Here is a 25087-nt window from a genome sequence, read left to right as displayed (position 1 = left end):
GTAAGCATGTTGCCATGGCATGCTCGATCACCAAATATGTCTCCAGCTGAGCAGATATGGGGCATCAGGAGACAACAGCTCAAGCGTCAACCGCCAGAGAGAATTAGTGGTCCTTGTGTTGCCCGACCGAGTGCATCACGCATAGCACTCCGTCCCACAAACTGACATCCGATATCTGTAAAACACAATTCACGCACGTTCGCATGCTATCTCCAACACTCTGGCAGTTGCACCACTTATTAACGCGTCGGCAGGTCGTATTTGCCATGGCTTACCTCGCTCTGGTGTTAACCTGTGAACTTGCAATTTTAATCACTCGACTGTATTATATAGGTAGATGTATTCTAGCAATTTAAGTACCCAACATTAATTTTTTTGTATTGTAGTGTTTCCGTCAGTGTATATTGCCAGTGGAGCAAACGTACTGCATGTTAGATGACTATTTGTCTTTCGTTACCGGTGCGGACGTCTGAAACTTCAAGGGAGGCTACAAGCGAATGTGCCAGGGGTACATGCGTTTACATATCTTCGGTTGTTTCTGTTTTGCTAGAATGAGTGAGCAGAGACGGCCTTTGAAGTCAATAGTGCAGTGAGACGTGCGCCTGTTACTTTCTGCATCGCTAAAGCGGGTGGTGTCGCAAACAAATCAATGAAACGGCAGCATCTGGCTGCCTCCGTAGGCAGCACACACATCATCGCAAGTTTCTTTGATCACGTAAAATGATGGGCTGCTTAGGGCTTCAAGCCCCCAACACGCGGACCGCACTTTCGAGCGTCAACATTGAGCATGGCAAGTTTAACGTGCTGCTGAATCCTCAGGAGCGATGCGACTTGTTCATACCACTACAGCGCGCTCCAGCAGCAGTTGGAGGCTGTGCCTGGCTTGAAAATCGGTGTTTACGAAAAGTACAGGTGTAAATTTCCTTCGGTAGCTCTATTAATTAGTGAAACCTCTTAAAATTTACGATTGCAATTGGGCATAAAACAGGATATTTTGAACTTAATTTGGTATGTAACATGCAATTACAGATCGAATAATTGTAATTAACTCATGCGTAACCTACAAATTATGTCTTCCTTTCAATGAAATTATATATGGCCACGACATCTTGGTAGATCATTGTTGCAGTGTCTGTGTGTTTATGGGTTGCATTTAGTCACATGACTTGTCAAGCCAGTGGCAGCACGGCATCTCTTGCCGCAATTGTCACAAGTGTATCTGGCTGCTGAGGCAGGAGCAGTGGTAGTATTGCGAAGCTTCTTCTGCCTTAATCTGTCTAACAAGCCTTCATCATACTTCGACATTCCAGATGATATATCATCACACCACTCTGGTCTCATGCTAGCCAGTGCCTCCCATCTGTTTGTGTCGATTCCAAAGCTCTCCACATCTCGTTTACTGGAGTCCTTGAACCTCAATACAGGACGTCCTACAGGTCTTTTGGCTATAGAGATCTCTCCGAGCAACACCTCGCGTGGTAATCTGTCAGGATCCATACGGTGGACGTGTCCCAGCCAGCGGAGTCGTCTCTGCTTCAAGATAGCTGAAATACTGTTGCAGTTAGCTTTAGATAGCACTGCTTCGTTAGTCACTCGGTCCTTCCACGTTACTCCGAGGATGGATCTCAGGCACCGCATGTGGAAAGCATTAAGGCGACGATCTTGTTTGGCATAGGTAGTCCATGTTTCAGATGCATACAAAAGGATGCTGAGGACGCAAGTTTTATATACAAGAATTTCGGTGGTCAAACAGAGTTTGTTGTTTTTCCAAACACGTGTAGAGAATTTGGCAAAAGTTGTCGCAGCTCTTCCAATGCGAGCATCAATTTCCTTGTCAACGGACATGTTTGCTTCCATAGTAGATCCAAGATAGCAGAAGTTATCTACGACTTGAGAGTAGTGCCATCTAGTGTGATATTCGGCTTCGTGTTAGTACCCTGAACCATAATTACGGTCTTACTGCTGTTTACACTCATCGAGAATAGGTGTCATGCGTGACTAAATCTTGATACTAGCTCTTGCAGCTCTTCTTCGGAGTTCGCAACAATTGCAGCATCATCAGCATACAGATGTTCGCGAAAGACTGTCTCGTAGCGCTTTGTCTTACTCTTCAGAAAACTGACATTGAAAAGCTTTCCATCTTTCCTAGTATGCAGATGTGCTCCAACATTGCAATTCTCGAAAGCCACATGGAGCAGACCCGAGAGGAAAATTCCAAAAAGCGTAGGTGCCAACACACTGCCTTGTCTTACGCCACAGCTCTTACTGAATGGTTTAGACGTACTGCCATCGAAGATTACGGAGCCACGCATATTGTCGTGAAAAGATCTTGTTAAAGACAGCAACGTTGGGGGACATCTAATTTTTTCCAATATGCTGTAGAGTCCCTCAACAATGAAATTAGGAACAGTAATATTTACTTCGGCTTAGCAGCAGTGTAGCATTTTCCTCATTTTAGAGCTGTTGGTACATGCGATTTAGATAAGGTTCTTTGAGATTGTATCTGTTCGCTTGTTGCGATGGGAAGAGACACAAATTAGAAAAAAATCATCTTCCCCCTCTGCGAAAACTTAAAAAACGCAGTAATTGGAGGTTTTTTTTTTTTTTTCTTCAGAGACGCAGGTTTCTTAACTCTTACCCTGGTTCGACATGAGTTTGTGCTGTCGCCTGGGAGGGGGCATTTAGCGCCTCTAGAGCCCTTGATTGGCTCAAGACGGTGTGAATGCGGTGTCGTTCGTTCACTTTGTGGCGAAACCGATTTTTTTTTCTGGAGAGGTGCGAAGCACTCGGGTGCGGGACTTTGGTCTGGTAAGCGCTTCTGGTCGAAATTCTGGCATGTGTGGTTGGTACTTCGGACCTGTCCTGAGACTGACTTCATTTGCGAGTAGTTTAGACTGGGGAGCCTGTGCTGAAGTTCTTACTGTGCCGATAGTGTGACTTCAAACGTCTCGGACTTATTCGTTTTTGGTTTAGCAGTCTTGACGTTTGGTATCCTCGTGCGCTCTGTCGTATAAGTGAGCCAAATTGGTCCTTGGTACGACCAGCGAACGGATGTGTCACACACTGAAATCTACTGTGATTTCAGGGTTCTGGCAGATCGCTTGAGCGCGAGATTTTGGCATTTCTTTCGTGGCTGCGATCGATTGACAGGTGCCGCCTCCACGCCTCACCTCCGCTGCACACATCTCGCCAGCTGCAAGTCACATCACTGCACGAAGCAGACAGGGTAACCTACTGCCGCTCCGACATTGTTAGGGCGTACAGATGTCAATCGCGAATTGCTCTCAACTGCACTAATGTACTGAAACTTCAGTAGATTTGATCAATCAAATTGTGCGCACCGTCAGATCAATTCAGATTGCGTTATCCACACTTTTAGGGCCAGAGCACTTGACTCACTCCACCAGTTAAACTGTTTCTGCCACCCAGGCTCCTTGTGCAGTATACACATATACCACCTTCTAGTTGTTTACGGTATTCAATCAATAACTTGTTTGGCATAATTTATGTCAGTTTAGGGAAAATAAATGTTGTAGGTGCACAAAATTTTGCCTACATGCTGTATCATTGAATAGTCCCACCAAAGTTACCTTTCAGTGGTGCTTTCTTTTTTGCCTTATAACGCATTCGTAGATATTGAAGTATTTGTGTATACTACAGGCAGAATAACATGACTCTCATATGGACGAGATAGGAAGTGTGCTTTTTAATCGCGAAGAATTGTTTCCCAGTGAGCTGGTGCATTGCCATCCATGAAAAATTGCATCGTTGTTCGGGAACATAAAGTCAATAAATGGCAGCAAATGGTCTACAACAGTCAATGATTGGTTTAGTTGGAACAGAGGACCCAGTCCCTCCCATGTAAACACAGCGCACACCAATATGGGGCCACTACCAGCTTACAAAGTACCTTTTTGACGCGTCATCTGCGTCCCACTCGACTCCTACCATCAGTTCTTACCACCTGAGATGAGGCTCATTTGCCCAGATCACGGTTTTTCAGTCGTCTAGCGTACAACTGATATTATCACGGGCCCAGGAGGTGCGCTAAAGCAGATGTGTCCAGTTATCAAAGCACTCGCGTGGTAGTCTGCTGCCATAGGCTTTTAACGCCAGATTTCGCAGCACCATCCTAACGGACCCGTCTGTCTACGTCCCACACTGAGTTCTTGCGGTTATTTCAAGCAGTGTCGCTTGTCTATTAGCACTGGCAACTCTACGCAAACGCTGCTGCTCTCGGTCGCTAAGTGAAGTCCTTCGGACACTGTGTTGGCCGTGGTGAGAGGTAACGCCTGAAATTTGGTATTCTCGGTACACTGTATATCTCGGAATACTGATTTATCTGACGATTTCTGAAATAGAATGTCCCACGCGTCCAACTCCAATCACCATTCCGCGTTCAATTAGCTAATTCAACTCGGGCGGCCATAATCACTTCTGAATCCTTTTCATATGAATCACTTTAGTGCAGATGATAGGTCCGCCAATACACTGCCGTCTTATATCTCGTGTATGCGATACTGCTGTTGAGCCGTGGTAAAAATTGCTGTTTTGAAGAGCGCGCCTTAGCGCGTAGTATGAAGCAGTCACCCTCCGTTTCTGGCGGTGGCGCCGCTGTGGCAATCGCAGCTTTGGTGTCTCCCTCTGGTGGGAAAGGGGAAAGGTTGCCTGTTCACGTGCATTTAAGGGGCGCTATGAGCTCGCCAGTGGGTCAGTCTGGGTCAGTCTCTCGTCCCCAGCTTCCTTGTCTATCCCTCGTCCGCGTTAGTTAGGCAGTTAGTGTCTGTCGTTCGGAGTGCTAGTATGTCTGTCGTTCGGATCAACCTTTAAAGCCGGCAAAATGAGTCTTTCCAGTCCGCCAGTAAGAGAACTCAGTGAGTGGTCGCCCGGTCGGGGCTTAGTTCCCGCATCTGAGTCTGCGCGTTAGGTCGCCAGTCTGCTCGAGTTTGTCATTGGCGGTTGGATCGATCGGTTGGTCGGTCGCGCACTGAGACACGACATGACGTGTCCGTCTTGAGCGTCGGCGCATGTGAGATCGCCACGTGAGTCCAGTGGGCCGCGCCGTATAGCGAGGGGTAGTGGCTTCGCGGTCGACACGAGAGCAACAGGACTTAACCCATGACATCAGTCCGGCCGGTGCGAGCTGCGACGCCGTGAGACGGGAGATCGGCGCGCCTTCCTGCGTCCGTTGAAGCGGCTGACAGCGGACGGTTCGGGAGAGCGATTTGGTGGTGCTGCGCCAGGTCTTCTCGAGAAATCGTAGTTTATTAGAAGTTAAGTGATTGGTGATATGTTGTTTGATTTACTGTTGTTAAGTTCTACTTGTGTTCTTGGTGAGGTCACCAGGCGTTTTGCTTTGGGGTCGTCCCACCATTCTTCTCCGTTTGCCCACCCGCGGGAAGGTGGTTGTTTATAAATTTGGTGGTCCGTTTTTTCCCTTGTGGAGTAGGGGCGGGTTAGAGAACCTGCGGTTCGGGTTCCTCGGTAATCTCCCTATCAATCTACCGTACGTTAGTAGCTGCCTCTATCATGTTTGCCGCATTTGGTGTTAACGAATTTATTGCTTGGAGTGTAACGGCCTAGTACCTGAAATATGTGTTGATCTTTGGAAACTTTGATATTATTGCCTATGATCTTGAGAGGCGGTATCTGTGTACTGTAGAGCATCTTAACTATTGTTTGACCAATCTTGTAGAATTTTATATAAGATTGCATTTCATGAGCTTTTATTTAAATGATCATTTTAGTATATAAAGTTGCCACCCTTTCACCCTAATTCTTTTCTTAGAAGTTAAAATCAAGTTGCACCTGTGGTGGCAAGGTTAATATTTTAATTCTTAGTGTTTTGTACCATTTCCATCCCTCCTACGGCGGTGCATAGTTTGTTTGCTTGTGTAAATTGTTAAAGCTCTTAGTTTAAAGTTATCTGGTGTGTTGCAGATTTGCACCAGTGTAGTCTTTCAGAGATTGTTGTGAGCGGTCGTAGCTACGGCGAGGGAGCGGCACGATTCTCTGCCAGAAAGCTCATACAGTCAAAACTTGTTTCTTTCTGCCTCTGAATAAATTGTAACTTTGGTATTTAGAGGGTGCTTTCTGATTATAATTTTCAATCTGTTTCTTTTATAAAATGCTTTTAGGAACCATTACAGTGAATAAAATTCCCATTTGTTAAAAGGAACTTGGTTATGATTTCATCAGTTACTCCCTGGCAACTACTTCCATGCTTACATAGTGTGATTAAATGTGTTAATGTTCTCAATGAATCGCTAGTAAATAAAATAAATTCTTGAGAATATTCTTTAAAATAAATCACGGTTCAGCCGTCATCGGCATTTGTGCATATCGCAGAGTCATGAGTTTTGTCACCTCAGAGTAGTGTAACTTCATTTGAGTGCAGTATACAAGACACACCTGTGCTACTTATTCCATTATTGAGTATCAATAACTCCTGTCGATTTCTTACCTTTTACAGGTCCTGCAACCTATTCAACTGCGTACCCAATAACTGGAATGCTTACACATTCTGAAAGATCCTACAGTGTTATAATACTAGTGTATGCCCTCATCGTTAACATGTTAACATTGAACGAGCAGGGCCTTGAAGTGGGTGAGTAGGTACAGAGCTATTATCGCACATCGGCTCGAGATGAGCCAGGCAGGCAAGTAGAGAAGCTCGTGACGTTTGGGGAGGGCAGGAATCGTTCCCGTCGCAGGTGAGTGGAGATACTCAGACCGCTAGTGCGTGTTGTACGAGGCGGGGAGCGCCCAATTAGGGCAGCTCAGGCAAAAGCTGCTGCCGGTACACGTCACTTGTCACAGTGACAAGTAGGCTCCACCTCGTGTACCGTTATAAAATCCACCCCGGGCGTAGCGCCGTCGACACGACGCCAAACCAATGAGATTACGACATAATCTCATCATGTGGAGTCTTAGCATCATTAAAACTGCATGTAGCGATATTCCACAAAATATGCCATTCAGCAGTCAGAGTAGTCACTTGGTTGAGGTGTGGCAAGCGGCCAAGAAATGTATCATGCTGGGCACAACATACACTGTTGGAGAAAAATTACAGCACCGACGAGGAGCTGTACGATGGCAGGCGTGTTTCTACATCTGAAACACGATAGTTATTCAAATTTCGCGCCAACGTAAAAGCGTCCGGCTAATGGCGCCACTGTCAAGATTCGAAAAATACACTACTCGCCATTAAAATTGCTACACCACGAAGATGACGTGCTACAGACGCGAAATTTAACCGACAGGAACAAGATGCTGTGATATGCAAACGATTAACTTTTCAGAGCATTCACACAAGGTTGGCGTCGGTGGCGCCACCTGCAACCCGCTGACATGAGGAAAGTTTCCAACCGATTTCTCATACACAAACAGCAGTTGACAGGCGTTGCCTGGTGAAACGTTGTTGCGATGCCTCGTGTAAGGAGGAGAAATGCGTACCATCACGTTTCCGACTTTGATAAAAGTTGGATTGTAGCCTATTGCGATTGTGGCTTATCGTATCGCGACACTGCTGCTCGCATTGGTCGAGATCCAATGACTGTTAGCCGAATATGGAATCGGTGGGTTCAGGAGGGTGATACGGAACGCCGTGCTGGATCCCAACGGCCTTGTATCACTAGCAGTCGAGATGACAGGCATCTTATCTGCATGGCAGTAACGGATCGTGCAGCCACGTCTCGATCCCTGAGTCAACAGATGGGGACGTTTGCAAGACAACAATGATCTGCACGAACACTTCGACGACGATTGCAGCAGCATGGACTATCAGCTCGGAGACCGTGGCTGCTATAATCCTTGACGCTGCATCACAGACAGGAGCGCCTGCGATGGTGTACTCAACGACGAACCTGGGTGCACGAATGGCAAAACGTCATTTTTTCGAATGAATCCAGGTTCTGTTTACAGCATCATGATGGTCGCATCCGTGTTTGGCGACATCGCCGTGAATGCACATTGGAAGCGTGTATTCGTCATGGACATACTGGCGTATCACTCGTCATGATGGTATGGGGTGCCATTGGTTACACGTCTCGGTCACCTCTTGTTCGCATTGACGGCACTTTGAACAGTGGACGTTACATTTCAGATGTGTTACGACCCTTGGCTCTACCCTTCATTCGATCCCAGCCAAACCCTACATTTCAGCAGGATAATGCACTACCGCATGTTGCAAGTCCTGTACCGGCCTTTACGGGTACAGAAAATGTTCGACTACTGCCCTGGCCAGCATATTCTCCAGATCTCTCACCAATTGAAAACGTCTGGACAATGGTGGCCGAGCAACTGGCTCGTCACAATACGCCAGTCGCTACTCTTGATGAAGTGTGGTATCGTGTTGAAGCTGCATGGGCACCTGTACCTGTACACGCCATCCAAGCTCTGTTGGACTCAATGCCCAGGCGTATCAAGGCCGTTATTACGGCCAGAGGTGGTTGTTCTGGGTACTGATTTCACAGGACCTATGCACCCAAATTGCGTGAAAATGTAAACACATGTCAGTTCTAATTCAATATATTTGTCCAATGAATACCCGTTTATCATCTGCATTTCTTCTTGGTGTAGCAATTTTAATGGCCAGTAGTGTAGGTTTGCTTTAAATGTGTGATGTAACGGTCGTGAGCGTTTGTTACCTTTGAGACTTGGCATTGTCAGAACATGTTGGACAAGAATGCCTTTAATGCGACAAAGACGCCATTCTCAACACCGCATTGAGTTTGAACGAGGTAGTGTAACAGGGCTACGAGAATCTGGTTGTGCCGCGATACTGTACAAAGATCTCCTTTATAATAGCATATTTGTATAGTATGCGACCAGTTTCGCTTCAGGCTGATGCACCTTTTCACAATGTTTAACTCATTTATGTGAAGTGTTACTTAATCTGCAGGAACGTAGACACTGTACATGAATGCTGGCGGATGTGTTCGCGAGAACGTACAATCGAAAGAAAAGCGGGCTGCGGACGGCCAAGTGACACTACCAAGAGCGAAGATCATCTTGGTTGGCGTTTGGCTCTGCATCTGCAGGAGCCATCTGATCAACAGGTAGCTCCACAGTGGCACAACAAACTGTCAGAAATGAGTTACTTCAAGGACGTCTCCGAGCCAGATGCCCTACAAGGTGCATTCCACAGAGATCAAACCACAGCCATTTGAGACTTCTGTGGTGTTAAGCGAGAGCTGATCGAAGGGCAGAGTTGAGGTCTGCTATGGTTTCTGAAGACAGCTGGTTCTGCCTATGTTGATTAGAATGAGGCAAGTTGAGTACCTGAACCCAACCGGCGCGCGTTTTACCCACTAAACCTACTCCTGAAGTTATGGCCTGGGGTGCGACTTCGTATGACAGCACGAGAACTCTCGTGGTTATCCCAAGCATCTGAAAGTAAATCTGGTGATTCTACCTGATGTGTTACCGTTCACGAACAGCACTCGATGGGGTGTTTTCCAACAGGATAACGCTCGCAGACAGACCGCTGTTGTAACCCAACTTGCTCCGGAGAATATCGACATGTTGGCTTGGCCTTCTCGATTACCAGATTTGTCCGATGACGTATGCAACGCCATCGGACGATAACTACAGCATTATCCACAAAGAGCATTAACCGTCTTTCTACTGAGCGACCAAGTGCAACATTCATGGAACTCCACGCGATGAACAGACATCCGGTACATGTACAACACAATGTATGCACGTTTGTACGATCGTATTCAACATTCTGGCGTCCACACTTGTTATTAGTGTACTGGCATTTCACATTTTCAATGGCTTCTCTCGTTCTTACATTAACCTGTGATATGGCAACTTAAATATGTGACCTAGACAAACGTATTTCCGAAATTTCTTAACTCTTCATACTTTCTCATGTTGCGATTTCCTTTCTGTCAACTTATATTTGTTTGGGTCTTTACCCGAACCTGTGGGATTAATTAACGGTGTTGTCTGCCGAACAACGTGTCAAAAATCGAGAGGATGTGACGTTTCCGACACAGGTGAGAAACGACAAGCAGCACTGCAACGTTTGGAAGACAATACCGTCATAATAACGACGTTGAATCACTATGTGTGTTTTAAGCTAAGTTATTTCTGTAGAACATACCAATGACTGTACGGAATTGTGTTTTTAACTGACTTTGTTTGCTGCTTCACTAAGGAAGATGCAGTAGATCTTCCAGAATTCGAGTCAGGAACGGCTGCCAAAGTGAAAAATTTGGAAGTATTCAGTGCCCAAAAAGTAGTAAAATTCGAAAATCCACTAATTCACAGAGTAACGTCGATGGGCAATTAAAACTTGACAAACACGTCTGAAACGACAGGGAGTTTTTTGGATCCAAAGACGAGTACAAAAACAGGTCAACATACAGCGCTGGACAGCAACCCGACAGCGAGGCCGCAAAAGAACGCTCACAGTTACAGAATTTTGGCTGTCGTAGAAACCCCACTTAACGAGAATGTCACGGGGTGGTGTGATTTTACCACACAAGGCTTGTGATTGGACAGTTTTCTGCGAGTAAATGCGGGTTGCTGCTTTTCAAACTATCTGCGTGACAAGTGCGGGTACGTTGATATGTTACAGACTGACTGACAGACTGCCTCTGCAAGGTGCGACTTGTAAGCAGGCTGGCACTCTATCCCATATTGTTGCACGTGTGGAAGATCTTTTGTGCACATCGTTTGGTGAGGAACGCGTGCGTGGCCTCCGCACCGGAATGCATGTGGTAACTGGTTGTGGGGTTACCTCAAGTCGCAAGTCTGTCGGGACCCTCCGATCTCATTAGGAGTGCTAAGAGACAGCATCCAATAAAAGTTTTCTCCTTCCAACTACAGGTATAGTTGATGAATGACGGCTGACACATTTGTTATAAGTAATAACGTCTTCGCTAAATGTCGATTTATATGCTAATTAATGCTATTGTATCACATGAATCGCAATCTATTTCTCATTTTATGCACTCTCTTGGTTTCAATAAAATCCAATCTCTGCCACATGTGTTCATTATTACCCACGTTATTACGTGAGGTACTGAATTTTCAAATGTTAAAAGACTTTTGGGTCACCCTGTATATACACCCATTGTAGTGAAGCAACTACAATGATTTAATAGAGACAAGCGCTCAGGTGTAGGCTGTGTATCAGTTAGGTTTCTTTCAGATTTTGCGCATGACATAGTTGCAATTTTTGCAGTCATATGCAAAAGCTCGCTCGATGAATCACTGCTACTTACAACTGCATAGCTGCTCAGCTCAAACCAATACACCATAAATTAACTAGAAGTAACCGGCTGAATTATAGACCTACATTATTGACATCGATTAGTAGCAGTATTTTGCAAAATATGTTGTGTTCCAATATTACAAGCTACCTCGACGAAAACGACCTATTGACACATAACCAGCACGGATTCAGAAGACATTATTTTTGTGAAACACAACTGGCTCTTTATTGAAGCGAAGCTTTGAGCATTATCCAGAAGGACTCAAGTTGAATCATACTTCCAGATTTCCAAAGGGCTTTTGACATCGTTGTTGACTAACGGTTTCTGATCGGATCACGTGCCTAAAGAATACAGTCTCACATGTTCGATTTCATTTGGGATTACCTGTCTGAAATGTCACAGTTCATGTAAATGACGGATATCATTCAGTGAAGCAGAAGTTATATCTTGGATTCCGCAAGGGAGTGTTATATGCCCTCTGCTCATCTTAAACTGTAGAAAGGAGTTTGGAGAATTTCTGGGCAGTCAACTTAGATTTCATTCTATTAGCATCTAGCAAAGTCTGCAGAAGATAAAAACTGATGTCAAATAATAAAAGAAATCCGTTAAAATGCGGTTATACGATAAATTATACAAATGTAAAGGTTCTGGCTTCAATTAAACTTACAACGAACAACTTAAATTTCAGTCATCACCGTAGTCAAGGTACGTGATGGCAGCGTGATTTCGAAAGCCTGTCTTCCTTTCATTTCTACCGTCATGTGCTTTATCGACTGAGTTTCGTACATTATAATCTTTGCTAGCGTACATGCTCGCTACGTGGAAAGCGATCTGTTGACTTACGGTGACCCGGCTTGGGTGGCCGAGTGGTTCTAGGCGCTACAGTCTGGAACCGCGCGACCGCTACGGTCGCAGGTTCGAATCCTGCCTCGGGCATGGATATGTGTGCTGTCCTTAGGTTAGTTAGGTTTAAATAGTTCTAAGTTCTAGGGGACTGATGACCACAGATGTTAAGTCCCATAGTGCTCAGAGCCATTTGAACCATTTTGACTTACGGTGAACTGCGGCTTAAGTTTTACTTCTATTCTTAATTCTACCTTGTTATGTTTAGACTCTTGTTCAGCAAGCTCAGCGTGTTGTATTGACACACTTTCGCGAAGGATTGGACTGGAAGCTTGTCAGTATGCAGTTACACCAAAAAGGGCGATCATCTCTTCCACGTACTTACCCTCTACGAGCACGTAGTAACTCAACATTTAAACGCACCCCATGCCCTATCGCCTTCGAACCACTAAGTGCGATCAGTTGATATGATTTCAGTTTTCTTTTTGGCAGTTAAGTAAAGGTAACATAACATTTTGCCACATGGAAATAGTCTTCATGAATCATAAATGCAATAGTGATTGATTGTGAAATAGTAGTCTGTCTTAGTCAGGAGGCAAGGCAAAGTAATTTATGAGTAGATTACTCAGCAAAACTTAAGTGAGAACGACAATAATGATATCTCACCATTTACTTCACAGCAGTACAAAAGAACGTTTTGCGGAAGCCGTTGGTTATGAAGTATCTCTGTCATTTCCTACAAGAAGCAGACTAATAAAACCCATTTTTACATGAAACAGCGAGTTCTTATATTTACCTTAGCGCGATATTGACTCTACTCTCTGAAGCTAAGTAATCAAAACATTTTCGCAGCCACCGGGAGACACTTTGAAAAGGTTTCTCTCTTCTGTGACGACTGGCATTAAAGGACGAATATAGCTTCTCTGTAAACCGTGAGTAACAGCTTAGCAGCGAACTGAAGGAAGCGCAGGAACGTAAGATGTGTTGATACCAGTGAAGCTGGCATTACTTCGGAACTGTTAAACATGGGTGGGATCTTGATGTACGAGAGTTGCAACTTTAATAGTGGCCGCTATTTACTTATATCTTATACAAGCCTGATACATGTTTTAAAGTTTTAATGTCCATTAAAGCAGTAACCAGCACTTTTTGTGCAACCCGTTGCCTGGGATTTGAAAGTATTAGGATACCCTTATGAGCGCCACTGTGCAGAAGTCTATTGCCTGACGAATCTCTGTAGCAGTACTGAGGAGAGTGTCATCAAGGGCTTCTTTCAATTAAGAAATCAAGCTGTAGTCACGAGGGCTTAAGACCTTGGAATGTGTTGGGTGGTACAGCACTTCCCAGCCCCATCCATATGCCACAGAGCGTTGTCCTGCAAAATGATAAGTGCTCCTGCAGAAAATCCGCCGCTTCTTTCTCCGAGTTGTTCAGTTTTGGAACACGGCCTGCGACCAGCTTAGAGAAAAAGGCTACGATGTCCACATCGCTGGCAACAGGGTATACACAGTATTGGACAACAAAACTTTGAAACATATGTCTCTTTTGGACACGAAAGAAAGCAACAGCCTTGATAGTTAGAATGTTTATAAAAGTTTTATTATAATTGTATCCAGTTTCGATCTTGACAATCATCATCAACAAATAAATTACTGTTACATGTAAATAACAATATTGCTTAGAGGGAAACAGGAACAAAAAGAAGTAATAACAACAGGTTCAATAACAATAGAAGGAATTATGCCCTTAGCTGGAGTGTAGAGGCCCCGAGCGGAGCGCGAAAATATATCAAGAAGCAAACATGTCAAACGCTGCACAGCGTAGAAATACTTTGCGTTAAATTAGGAAAGCTCCACCTACCGTATGCCGCATGGCCACGGAAGAAGTCAACGAGGGTGGTCATACGGTAAGAGCACATGAAAAGTCTTAGCATAATCAATCTGGGTGCAATATAAAACAGGCCTAAATTCCAGTCTAGAGTATACCAAAATTTGTCGCTATGAAGATTGGTCAGCAGAAAATACAATTAAAAATACATCGAGAAAAAAATTGGTTATAAGAACCCAAACTGCAATCTATAGTCGGTACAGCAACCATTGTAATTAAGACAGATAAAAGAAATATCCTGGCGGACGTTGAAGAAGATGAATATACATTCAGGACACTTCAGGTTTAATGAGTATGGAATCAATGAAAATATTTGATCCAACTGCTAAGTTAATCGATAGTAGAAACAATCTATTCGTAACGGAAAAAAAGACTAATTTCAACGTAACGAGTCTACAATTACTGTATTTTGGATCACATTTTAAATGACATAAAGAAAATGCCCAATCATTAACAGTGTAAGTTGTTCATCCTACAAACAATTTAATGAAATCGTATATACACTGGTGTCCAAAATTAAAGTAACAAACAGCTGGTTCCTCGTCCTGTGTCTAATCCACGATATAATCAAACAGACTGTCAACCAGATGTTAAAAAAAAAAAAATGGTTCAAATGGCTCTGAGCACTATGGGACTCAACTTCTGAGGTCATTAGTCCCCTAGAACTTAGAACTAGTTAAACCTAACTAACCTAAGGACATCACAAACATCCATGCCCGAGGCAGGATTCGAACCTGCGACCCTAGCGGTCTTGCAGTTCCAGACTGCAGCGCCTTTAACCGCACAGCCACGTCGGCCGGCTGTCAACCAGATGTCCGTAAGATAGTGTTCTGTACGGAATATGACAATGCGGTCAACGAACAACCATGCTGATGATGACACCAGGACACCTATGAAAAGAGATAGTGTTTGCCGTGTAGTCCCGCATCTTTATTCGCTTTGTACACAGTCACAGACGGTGCAGTACGGAACAGACAAGATGCCTATCGCACTCTCTGCGGTGAAGGACCAAAGAAAGAAAGGTCGCAGGGCAGTCGCAAACTGAGATACCCCGAAGGGTCAATCGTTGTTTCACAGATGTGGCGACAGTTTATGGAGAACGAAACTGTATCCCGAAGATCAGGGCAGGGCCGACCACATGTAACATAAAAGAGAACAGTTATGTGCCTATAAGGACCGACAATACCACATTAGTACTGCACTACAACTGGCATGTGAACTAGCAGCATCCAATGGACGTGTTGTGTCGAGGCAAACGGTGTGCAGAAGTCTTTCGCAGGGTCGCCTTAATTGTCGGAGGCTTGCTGTATAACGTCTAGAATGGAGTCATCAACATGCCACCTGACGTTCGAACAGGGGCTCAATATTGTTTTCAGAGATAAGTTCAGATTTAGTCTGGAGAATGTTTCTCGATGGATTCGTACCTGAAAAAAATGGAAATGAGCGTATGGCTTTTGTGGCCGGGGAAGATCGGCTGCCAAGTGCAAGTCTTATTTCAGTTGACGCCACACTAGGCGACTTGCGCGCCGGTGATGAGGATGGAACGATGATGAAGGCAACACAACACCCAGTCCAGGAGCGAGGAAAATCTCCAACCCCTCTGGGAATCGCACCAGGGCCCGTTGCACGAGAGGCAAACACGCTACCACCAAGCTAAGCAGGCGGACTCGTATCTGGAGGGAACGTGAAACATGATTTCGGGCCAAAACATTGTGGAAAGAGATCGATATCGATACTTAATGCTGTGGGCAGGGATTATGTTTACCACTCGAACCCCTCTTCACGAAGGATTAACTGCTGTCAGGTATAGTGACGTGATCTTGGGACCTCATTTGCGGTTGTAGCGAAGTGTTGTGGGCTTAGACTTCGTACTGATGGTCGATAATGCTCGACTTCATAGAACACGGATGGTCTATGTTTTCTAGGAAATTGAAAACATTTCACGCTTGGCGTGTCCTACTCGCTGTCTGGGATGCAATAGGGAGACAGTTTGCATCACGTCAGCATGTCCCAACCACTCTCAAAGACTGCGAGCAGCTCTGCAGGAAGAATGGGCCTGATTGCCTCACCATGGGACTGATGACATCATTCACAGCATGCCCCATCGTGGTCAAGCCTGTATTGCTGTTACAGGTGATCACACCCCATCCTGGGCACATTAACCAATTGTCGGGATGTGTGTACAATTCCGTTAAGTTGGAAAAACGAAGGACATTTTTGTCTACCGTTATGCATGTTGCAGTTGTTCTCGTTCTCTATTCTTTACATTTTTTTCTACTTTACTATCATCTGTTATACTGCTTTTTGGCAAAATAAACGCAACCTTGCAAAATTTCCGTTTGTTACTTTAATTTTGGACACCAGTATAATACAGAAAACAGTGGGTTCTGTTTCACGACAATAAGGGAAGGAGGATAGAAGACTGGGTTTAACGTTCCGTCGACATAGATGTCATCAGAGATGTACGAACAACCGCAGCAGAAAATCGTTGGAAGACTGCAGCTTGAACTGCGTTCATAATATTATGTAAGAGACACTAGGTGGGATACAACACCGCTTAGCAACGGTTTGAAGAAGCAGTCAAGACACTGTAAAAAATTCGTTAGGCAAATGCAGCGAACATGAAGATCGCTGGCAACTCGAGAAGACCATAACCGAATTGGTCATTGTTAATGACGTTGCAGAGCGAGTCCCACTAGCATAGAGCTGGTTATCGTGTGGTATCATCCTGTGGGTGACATGGTTCTAATGTTGGTATAACACCTATTGACTGACGAGAATAACAGCTATCTGTAGCCAAGGGTACGAAGTCCAGCATTTAGTACGTAAGTCAGCACAGCAGGAAGCACCAATGGGTTGTCCAGCGTCATCTCCAAGTAGTCACTGGACATCTCCGAAACAACAGAAATCACACATTCATTTAAGTGATTCGCCTAGATGGGCAATGGAGTCACCTTCTTCAGTGCAGATGCGCAAGTACGTCCGACATCTTGCAGAAATGTCAGAGCAGTGAGCATGCAGGAAATGGACAGGGACTGCGGATGGGTGGCGTTCGGTGGGACTGTGGCTCATCCACGACGCGTGTCGAGATAGTCCGCGCAGTTGCGACAAAACTGTGTCCCATATGGCGCTGCGGTAAACACATCCTCCTTGTGGGTAGGAGATCCTGGGTTCGAATTCTGGTCTGGCACCCATTTTAACTCGACACACCTGATTCTGTATAATATCCCGACGCAGCTGACATGGGTAATCTCTTTCCCTTCCTTTCTCCCCCTTCCACTTTCAATTTACTAGTAATGTAGCACAGCTGCCGTCTGTTCTTTCGTACTTAGCCGAAAGAACAGACACCACGCGTTCATATAATTGATTCAACTAGGTGTGAAATGGATCCAGCTTCTTCAGTGCGGATTCCCAAGTACGTCCGACCTTCTACAGGAAGCTCAGAGTATCGAGCATGGAGTAAATGGAATGGAGAGGGACTGCGGATAGGTGGAGTTCGGTGGGGTTGTGGGACGGTGGTGAGGCGTGCCGAGATGGTCCGTGCAGCTGCGATACCACTATGCCAAGGATAGCGGGTTGGTGCAGTGGTTAACGGAACTGCCTAGTAAGCAGGATATCCCAGGTTCAGATTACGGTCCACCGCATACTTTCAGTCGTCGCCGCTCATTCAGCGTGATGTACTGATGCAACTATAAGTAATCCCTTTCCTTTTCTTTCCTTTTTCTCCCGCTCCACCTCCAGTTTACATGTAACGATTTTCTTGACGAAGTTTCAAGGAGAGTACCAGTTAGTGAAGATGAATTCACCAGTGAACGTCGAGCTGCAATTACCGGCCGGCCGGAGTGGCCGTGCGGTTCTAGGCGCTATAGTCTGGAGCCGACTGACCGCTCGGTCGCAGGTTCGAATCCTGCCTCGGGCATGGACGTGTGTGATTTCCTTAGGTTAGTCAGATTTAATTAGTTCTAGGTCTAGGTGACTGATGACCTCGGAAGTTAAGTCGCATAGTGCTCAGAGCCATTTTTTTTTGCAATTACCGGCGAAAACTTCGGTCAAATTTAAAATTTTCAGGGTGCAGCTGATGCACTGCTACAAACACCTGCAATGTTATCGCAGAAAAAGTAGTCAACACGAGAAATGAAGGCAGCAGAGAGCGTGCCTTTTTGAGCTTAGACCTACAGATAAGTAGTAATATATTAGTATTTTTTTGGGGGGTGGGGTGGGGGGGGGGGTGGGGGGTGGCATCAGACTGGTTTGAAGCGGCCTGCCACGATTTCCTCTCCTGTACCAACCTCTTTATCCCAGAGTAGCACTTGCAACCTTCATCGTCAATTATTTGCAGGATGTATTCCAATCTCGGCCTTTCTCTACAGTTTTTTCCCTCCACAGTTCCCTCTACTACCTTAGAAGTCATTCCCTGATGTCTCAACAGATGTCCTATCATCCTGTCCCTTCTCCTTATCAGTGCTTTCTACATATACCTTTCGTCTCCGATTCTATGCAGAACCTCCTCATTCCTTACTTACCAGTCCACCTAATTTTCAACATTCGTCTGTAGCACCATATCACAAATGCTTCGATTCTCTTCCGTATCGGCTTTCCCACAGTCCATGTTTCACTACCATAGAATGCTGTTCTCCTGACATACGTTCTCAGAAATTTCTTCCTAAAATCAAGGCATATGCCTGATATTAGTAGACTTCTGCTGGACAGGAATGCCCTTTTTGCCATTGCTAGTTTGCCTGTCATGTCCTCCTTGCTCCGTCCGCCATTGGTTATGTTACTGCCTAGATAGCTAAATTCCTTAACTTCATCTTCTTCGTGACCATGAATCTCGATGTTAAGTTTCTTGCTGTACTCATTTCCCCTACTTCTCATTACTGTCGTCTTTCACTCATTTACTCTCAATCCAGATTCTGTAATCATTAGACTGTCCATTACATTCTACAGACCATGTTATTCTTCTTCACCTTCGCTCAGGATAGCAATGTCATCAGCGAATCTTATCATTGATATCCTTTCATCTTGAATTTTGATTCCATTCCTGAACCTTTCTTTTATTTCTAAAATTTCTTCTTCGATGTACAGATTGAATAGTAGGGGGGAAAGACTAAATCCTTGTCTTACACCCTTTTTAATCCGAATATTTCGTTCTTGGTCATCCACTCTTATTACTTATTATACCCTCCTGGCTCTTGTACATAGTGTATATTACGCGTCTCTCCCTACAGCTTACCCCTATTTTTCTCAGAGAGTGGAACATTTTGCACCATTTTATATTGTCGATCGCTTTTTCCAGGTCGACAAATCCCTGAACGTATCTTGATTTTTCGTTAGTTTTGCTTCCAATATTAACCGCAACGTCAAAATTGCCTCTGTCGTACCTTTACCTTTTCTAAAGCAAACTGATCTTCATCTAACACATCTTCAATTTTCTTTTTCATTCTTCTGTATCTTAACAGCAACTTGGATGCATGAACTGTTAAGCTGATTGTGCGATAATTGTCACAATTGTTAGCTCTTGCAGTCTTCGAAATTGTGTGGGTCATAGTTGTTCGAAAGTCAGATGGTATGTCGTCCGACTCGTACATTCTACATTTCAATGTGAATAGTTGTTTTGTTGCCACTTCCCCCAATGGTTTTAGAAATTGTGAGGGAACGTTATCTGTCCCTCCTGCCTTATTTGATCTTTCAGTTTCTGATTCTAATACTGGATCCTCTATATCTTCTAAATCGACTCCTCTTCTGGCGCTGTGACTCAGTGTAGCCATCTTTCAACTACTCAAAATTGTAAGTAAGTTCTCGACACAGTCATCTGAAATTCGGACTCTTCATGCTTTGTGGGTCGATAGTGGATGGTAAGTAGTGGTACTGATGTGGTTTTATGTAGGTTCTTCGTGAGGTGAACGAACAATTGTTAGTCAAACTGCCGCCCTCTGTCGGTGGCGCCGATTTCCTGGACTCCAAAACGTGCAGTCCATATTACAGGAGAGGTCTGGCAACACTCTCTGCAGAGATGTCCTTCAATGGAAGTGGCACTGGCCAGCGTTGAAACCTGAAGATCACTTTAAGAGATAGGTGTAGCCCTGAGAGCAAGGCAACGGTGCCAGTAGATAAACATGGATATGCCAGGAACGATTGTTAACTTCAGTTAAACCTCCACAAGCATTGTTTACATGTATTGAAGTTTTCAACATTGACAGCGAACACATATTTGCCCATAGATGTACCTCTTGTTTCAGTATAGTCCAAACTCAGCACTTTTGATCCAAGTCAACTGTGCATGTGATGCCACGATAAGCCAAGTCAGGTAGAGCATGGAAGACTTATTGTCAGCAGGATGGAGAAACACATGACCTGAGATTACTTGTAATTTAACCCAAAATACCTCTGATTCAGGTAAGAATATTCTTACAAATACACGAATGGCCATAAAAATTGCTACACCAAGAAGAAATGCAGATGATAGACGGGTATTCCTTGGACGAATATACACTACTGGCAATTAAAATTGCTACACCAAGAAGAAATGCAGATGATAAACGGGTATTCATTGGAAAAATATGTTATACTAGAACTGACATGTGATCACATATTCACACAATTTGGGTACATACAGCCTGAGAAATCAGTACCCAGAACAACCATCTCTGGCAGTAGAAACGGCCTAGATAGGCCTGTGCATTGAGTCAAACAGAGCTTGGATGAGGTGTACAGGTACAGCTGCCCATGCAGTTTCAACACGATACCACAGTTCATCAAGAGTAGTGACTGGCGTATTTTGACGAGCCAGTTGCTCGGCCACCATTGTCCAGACGTTTTCAATTGGTGAGAGATCTGGAGAATATGCTGGCCAGGGCAGTAGTCAAACATTTTCTGTATCCAGAAAGGCCCGTACAGGACCTGCAACATGCGGTCGTGCATTATCCTGCTGAAATGAAGGGTTTCGCAGGGATCGAATGAAGGGTGGAGCCACGGGTCGTAACACATCTGAAATGTAGCGTCCACTGTTCAAAGTGCCGTCAATGCGAACAAGAGGTGACCGAGACGTGTAACCAATGGCACCCCATACCATCACGCCGGGTGATACGCCAGTATGGCGATGACGAATATACGCTTCCAATGTGCGTTCACCGCGATGTCGCCAAACACGGATGCGACCATCATGATGCTGTAAACAGAACCTGGATTCATCCGAAAAAATGACGTTTTGCCATTCGTGTAGCCAGGTTCGTCGTTGAGAACACCATCGCAGGCGCTCCTGTCTGTGATGCACCGTCAAGGGTCTCCGAGCGGATAGTCCATGCTGTTACAAACGTCGTCGAACTGTTCGTGCAGATAGTTGTTGTCCTGCAGACGTCCCCATCTGTTCTCAGGGTTCGAGATGTGGCTGCACGATCCGTTACAGCCATTCGGATAAGATGCCTGTCACTTGACTGCTAGTGATACGAGGCCGTTGGGATCCAGCACGGCGTTCGGTATTACCCTCCTGAACGCACCGATTACATATTTGGCTAACAGTCATTGGATCTCGACCAACGCGAACAACAATGTCGCGATACGACAAACCACAATCGCGATAGGCTACAATCCGACCTTTATCAAAGTGGGAAACGTGATGGTACGCTTTTCTCCTCCTTACACGAGGCATCACAACAACGTTTCACCAGGGAACGCTGGTCAACTGCTGTTTGTGTATGAGAAATCGGTTGGAAACATCCCTCGTGTCGGCACGTTGTAGGTATCGCCACCGGCGCCAACATTATGTGAATGCTCTGAAAAGCTAATCATTTGCATATCACAGCATCTTCTTCCAGCCGGTTAAATTTCGTGTCTGTAACACGTCATCTTCGTGATGTAGCAATTTTAATTACCAGTAGTGTACTAAGAAACAGGAGTTTGAATTGTTCGTGTTGACCAGTTTTTTCTGTGTGTGTGTGTGTGTGTGTGTGTGTGTGTGTGTGTGTGTGTGTGTGTGTGTGATTGGAGCTTATGGGCGTTCAACAGCGAGATTATCAGTGATCTTACGGTCATTAAAACATACAAATGTAAGTAAAATCTCATGCAAGCGAACTGTTCACACAATCATTCTCACATTCACTAAAACAACAGAGAAATAGTAAAATTAGCTAAATAAAAGTAAAACGGCAAAGGAGCTAAAAGAAAGACACGGGCAACTGTAATTGGCCAACCGCTTACAAAAAACATGAGTGAGCCAGTTATCCTGTTAGCACATTAAAGGCATCTCCCTAAAATCTTTGAAAAATATGGAACAATTCACAAAATTTTATAACTCGAACCACATTCGTTTGAACTTTACTTGATATAGAAAATCCGTCGTTAGTTCATGGTGCCTTAGCAATAACTTCATAAGAAATGCTGGCTGTCAACATGATGTCTGCTGCTGGCCTTCAGCTTGATGTCTGCTACACTGGACTATTTATCACCAGGAAATTATCCCCTCTAGGAAGGTATCGGTAACTGTGGTGGACTGACTGATATATTCAGATGGCGCAGCTGTCAAGATGTCGCATTCTCTGGGGACTGTTTAAAAGTAAATATTAATGACCTATGGTCAGAATACTGTGAATTCTCTGCCCTCCAGAAGAAAATGAAAATATGTGATTGCCGAAAATGTTTCCAACAATTCAGCGTCGTCGGTACTGTAGTTACGTTCCGTGTCGGAATGAGACAAGGTGAAAAACTTCATTCAGTTGTTACTTCTTGCAATTGGTCCAAAAAAACACCTTGGTGTAGTCCTAAGCTTCAACCGTCAAAATTAAGGAAGATCAGTCGACCGATGAGGAAGATGAGTTCCATTAGCTAGTTCTTGTTTTCATTTCTTAAATAATACGTCTGCTTTGTCAGTCCACGTAACGGAGCGATTATCGTTCCTCTTGGTATCCTTGCACAAATTAAACAAAGGCACATTACGAAACAGTGACCGCACGAAACCACTAAAATTAGTATGTAATTCTACCGAGCAGCAAAACAAAAGAAACGTGAGCACAAAAAATATATATACATATAACGAATGAAGGACAGAGAGAGAGAAAGAGAGCGAAATTAAAAAGAAATAAGGAATAATCCATAATTTCCAGAAATCCACTTCTAGCATCACATTCTACTGACGCAACCGACAATGTCGACAAAGACTTACAGAAACTAACTGTCGAACTAATAAAGGATCGGAGGATGTCAACCACAGAAAAAATAAAAGAAAGGAGGGGACTTTTCTTGGTGAAGATTGTCCGTGGCACGAAGGATCGTTCATTTCAGAGTTGAACGCAAAAAATACATAATCGTTGTGATACGTGTTTAAATGCCTGTAATCACCTTTAATTATGAGCGATTTCTTGCAAGTTGGGCTACTGCAGGAAACGATTCGGGGTTACAATTTTAATATTCTACTTACATAATGCATGGAAGATCAGAAGTTATCAAATATATTACGACCCAGCAACGCCGCAGTGACAAACATTCGGAGGGACATAGCGCATACATTTCATTTTTTAAACAACAATGGACAGTTTTTCTATTAAAACTAACTGCGAGAAGAAAAACCACTCTGCTGCGTATGTAGTAAACGCGTTTAGTTTCGTGTTCTTTCTCCCACATGGTTTTAAGTACTGTAGCTGAAGTTATATATACGACGTCCGAGCGAATTTTTATTAAAGTATTGTGTAAATATCTGAAGTAACTCAGTCCAGAACTTTTCGAGTCTTTTGGAAAGAACATTTCCCATTTCTTATATTATTAAAGATACAGATAATGCTAGGGATGCTCCATACCTTAACGTTGGTTGTTAGACTACTGAAATACTTCCTAGGGAGAAATGCAACCGTCTCTGATTCACTAGCAAATAATTAATTAAAGCTAATGACTTGCTTAGTTTTGGGGCAGAATCGCTTTACTGGATGTTATTCAATATTTTATTTTCTAAGAAAATCGATTTTAAGTTCTCCTTAGTCGGAGCAGCATTGAATTAGTCAAAACTGAATAATGAAAATATAAGTAGGTGGCACGTTAGGGACCGAACCAATTAAGGCTGCCATAAGCATATTAAAAACTTCCTTTTAACTAGTTTACCGGTGAGAGACTATCAGTTTCCAACACTTACCATATACACTCGGCTTTTTCACTAAATGTGAATGATCCACCTGATTACCTGATTGTGACTACGAATGACCCACAACTACTCAATACTTATGATGTATTGTCAGTCGTAATTGTGACCCCAAAGTATATGAAGTAATGAAGTTGTGGTAAGCTGGGTAACTATACTTTTTGCTTCTTCTACGCTGGGATACTGTTTTGGTGGCTATTAAGGTTGCAGGAGAGAACCGTGTGCTGTTCCCCTTTGACATTTACTGACGGTGATCAGCACGTAGAACACACACGAGTGAACAGTGCTTCCATCCGTTATTCCCGCCAATAATCAATTAGACACACGCGAAGCGTATCACAAACTTGTTAGGTGCAGCGGACCAGTCGAGATGGGGACGCTAAATGCTGGCAGCAGCCTTCTCGAAACCACAGTCAGCTGCAGAGAATAACTTTCAACTCCATGAGAACAGAAAATTTGAAGTGCTGTTGAACCTGTTTCTTTAGTTCAGATTAACTCGTTTCATCAAAGTACTCTAAATATAATACATGTAATTTTCAATCTGATTTTAACTGTCGGGGATTTAAGTGATCCCTTGAATAATCACATATCTGACTAAGACGGTAAAAAAGAACGTAAATTACTTCCGTAAGTATACACATAATCATTACAAAACCACCACATTAATATCCCCTATTTTGAAGAGTTTATACTTGATAGCATGTTTAAACTCCATTTAGAATTAGTACTACTTCAATGTCGACTTTCAGTCAACAGAACTTTAAAGCTGACATTTTCTCCATTACGTGTACAAATATACATTTGTAAACGAAGCGCCTTGCTACTGTTTTACGATTTAATTTCCAGACACTTTTTCCCCTTTATATTAACGACATCTTCAGTTAATTTTTCTATAATAATGAAGTGTTTAATTTTTACAATTGTTAATAATATTTTTAATGTAAAAAGGAATGTAGATACTATTACTGCTGCAAGAAATAGATGTTCCATTCATAAGCGTATGCCT

Source organism: Schistocerca serialis, chromosome 8 (assembly GCF_023864345.2).
Source record: "Schistocerca serialis cubense isolate TAMUIC-IGC-003099 chromosome 8, iqSchSeri2.2, whole genome shotgun sequence".
Classification (NCBI taxonomy): Eukaryota; Metazoa; Arthropoda; class Insecta; order Orthoptera; family Acrididae; genus Schistocerca; species Schistocerca serialis.
Note: the sequence above shows the minus strand (reverse complement) of the source record.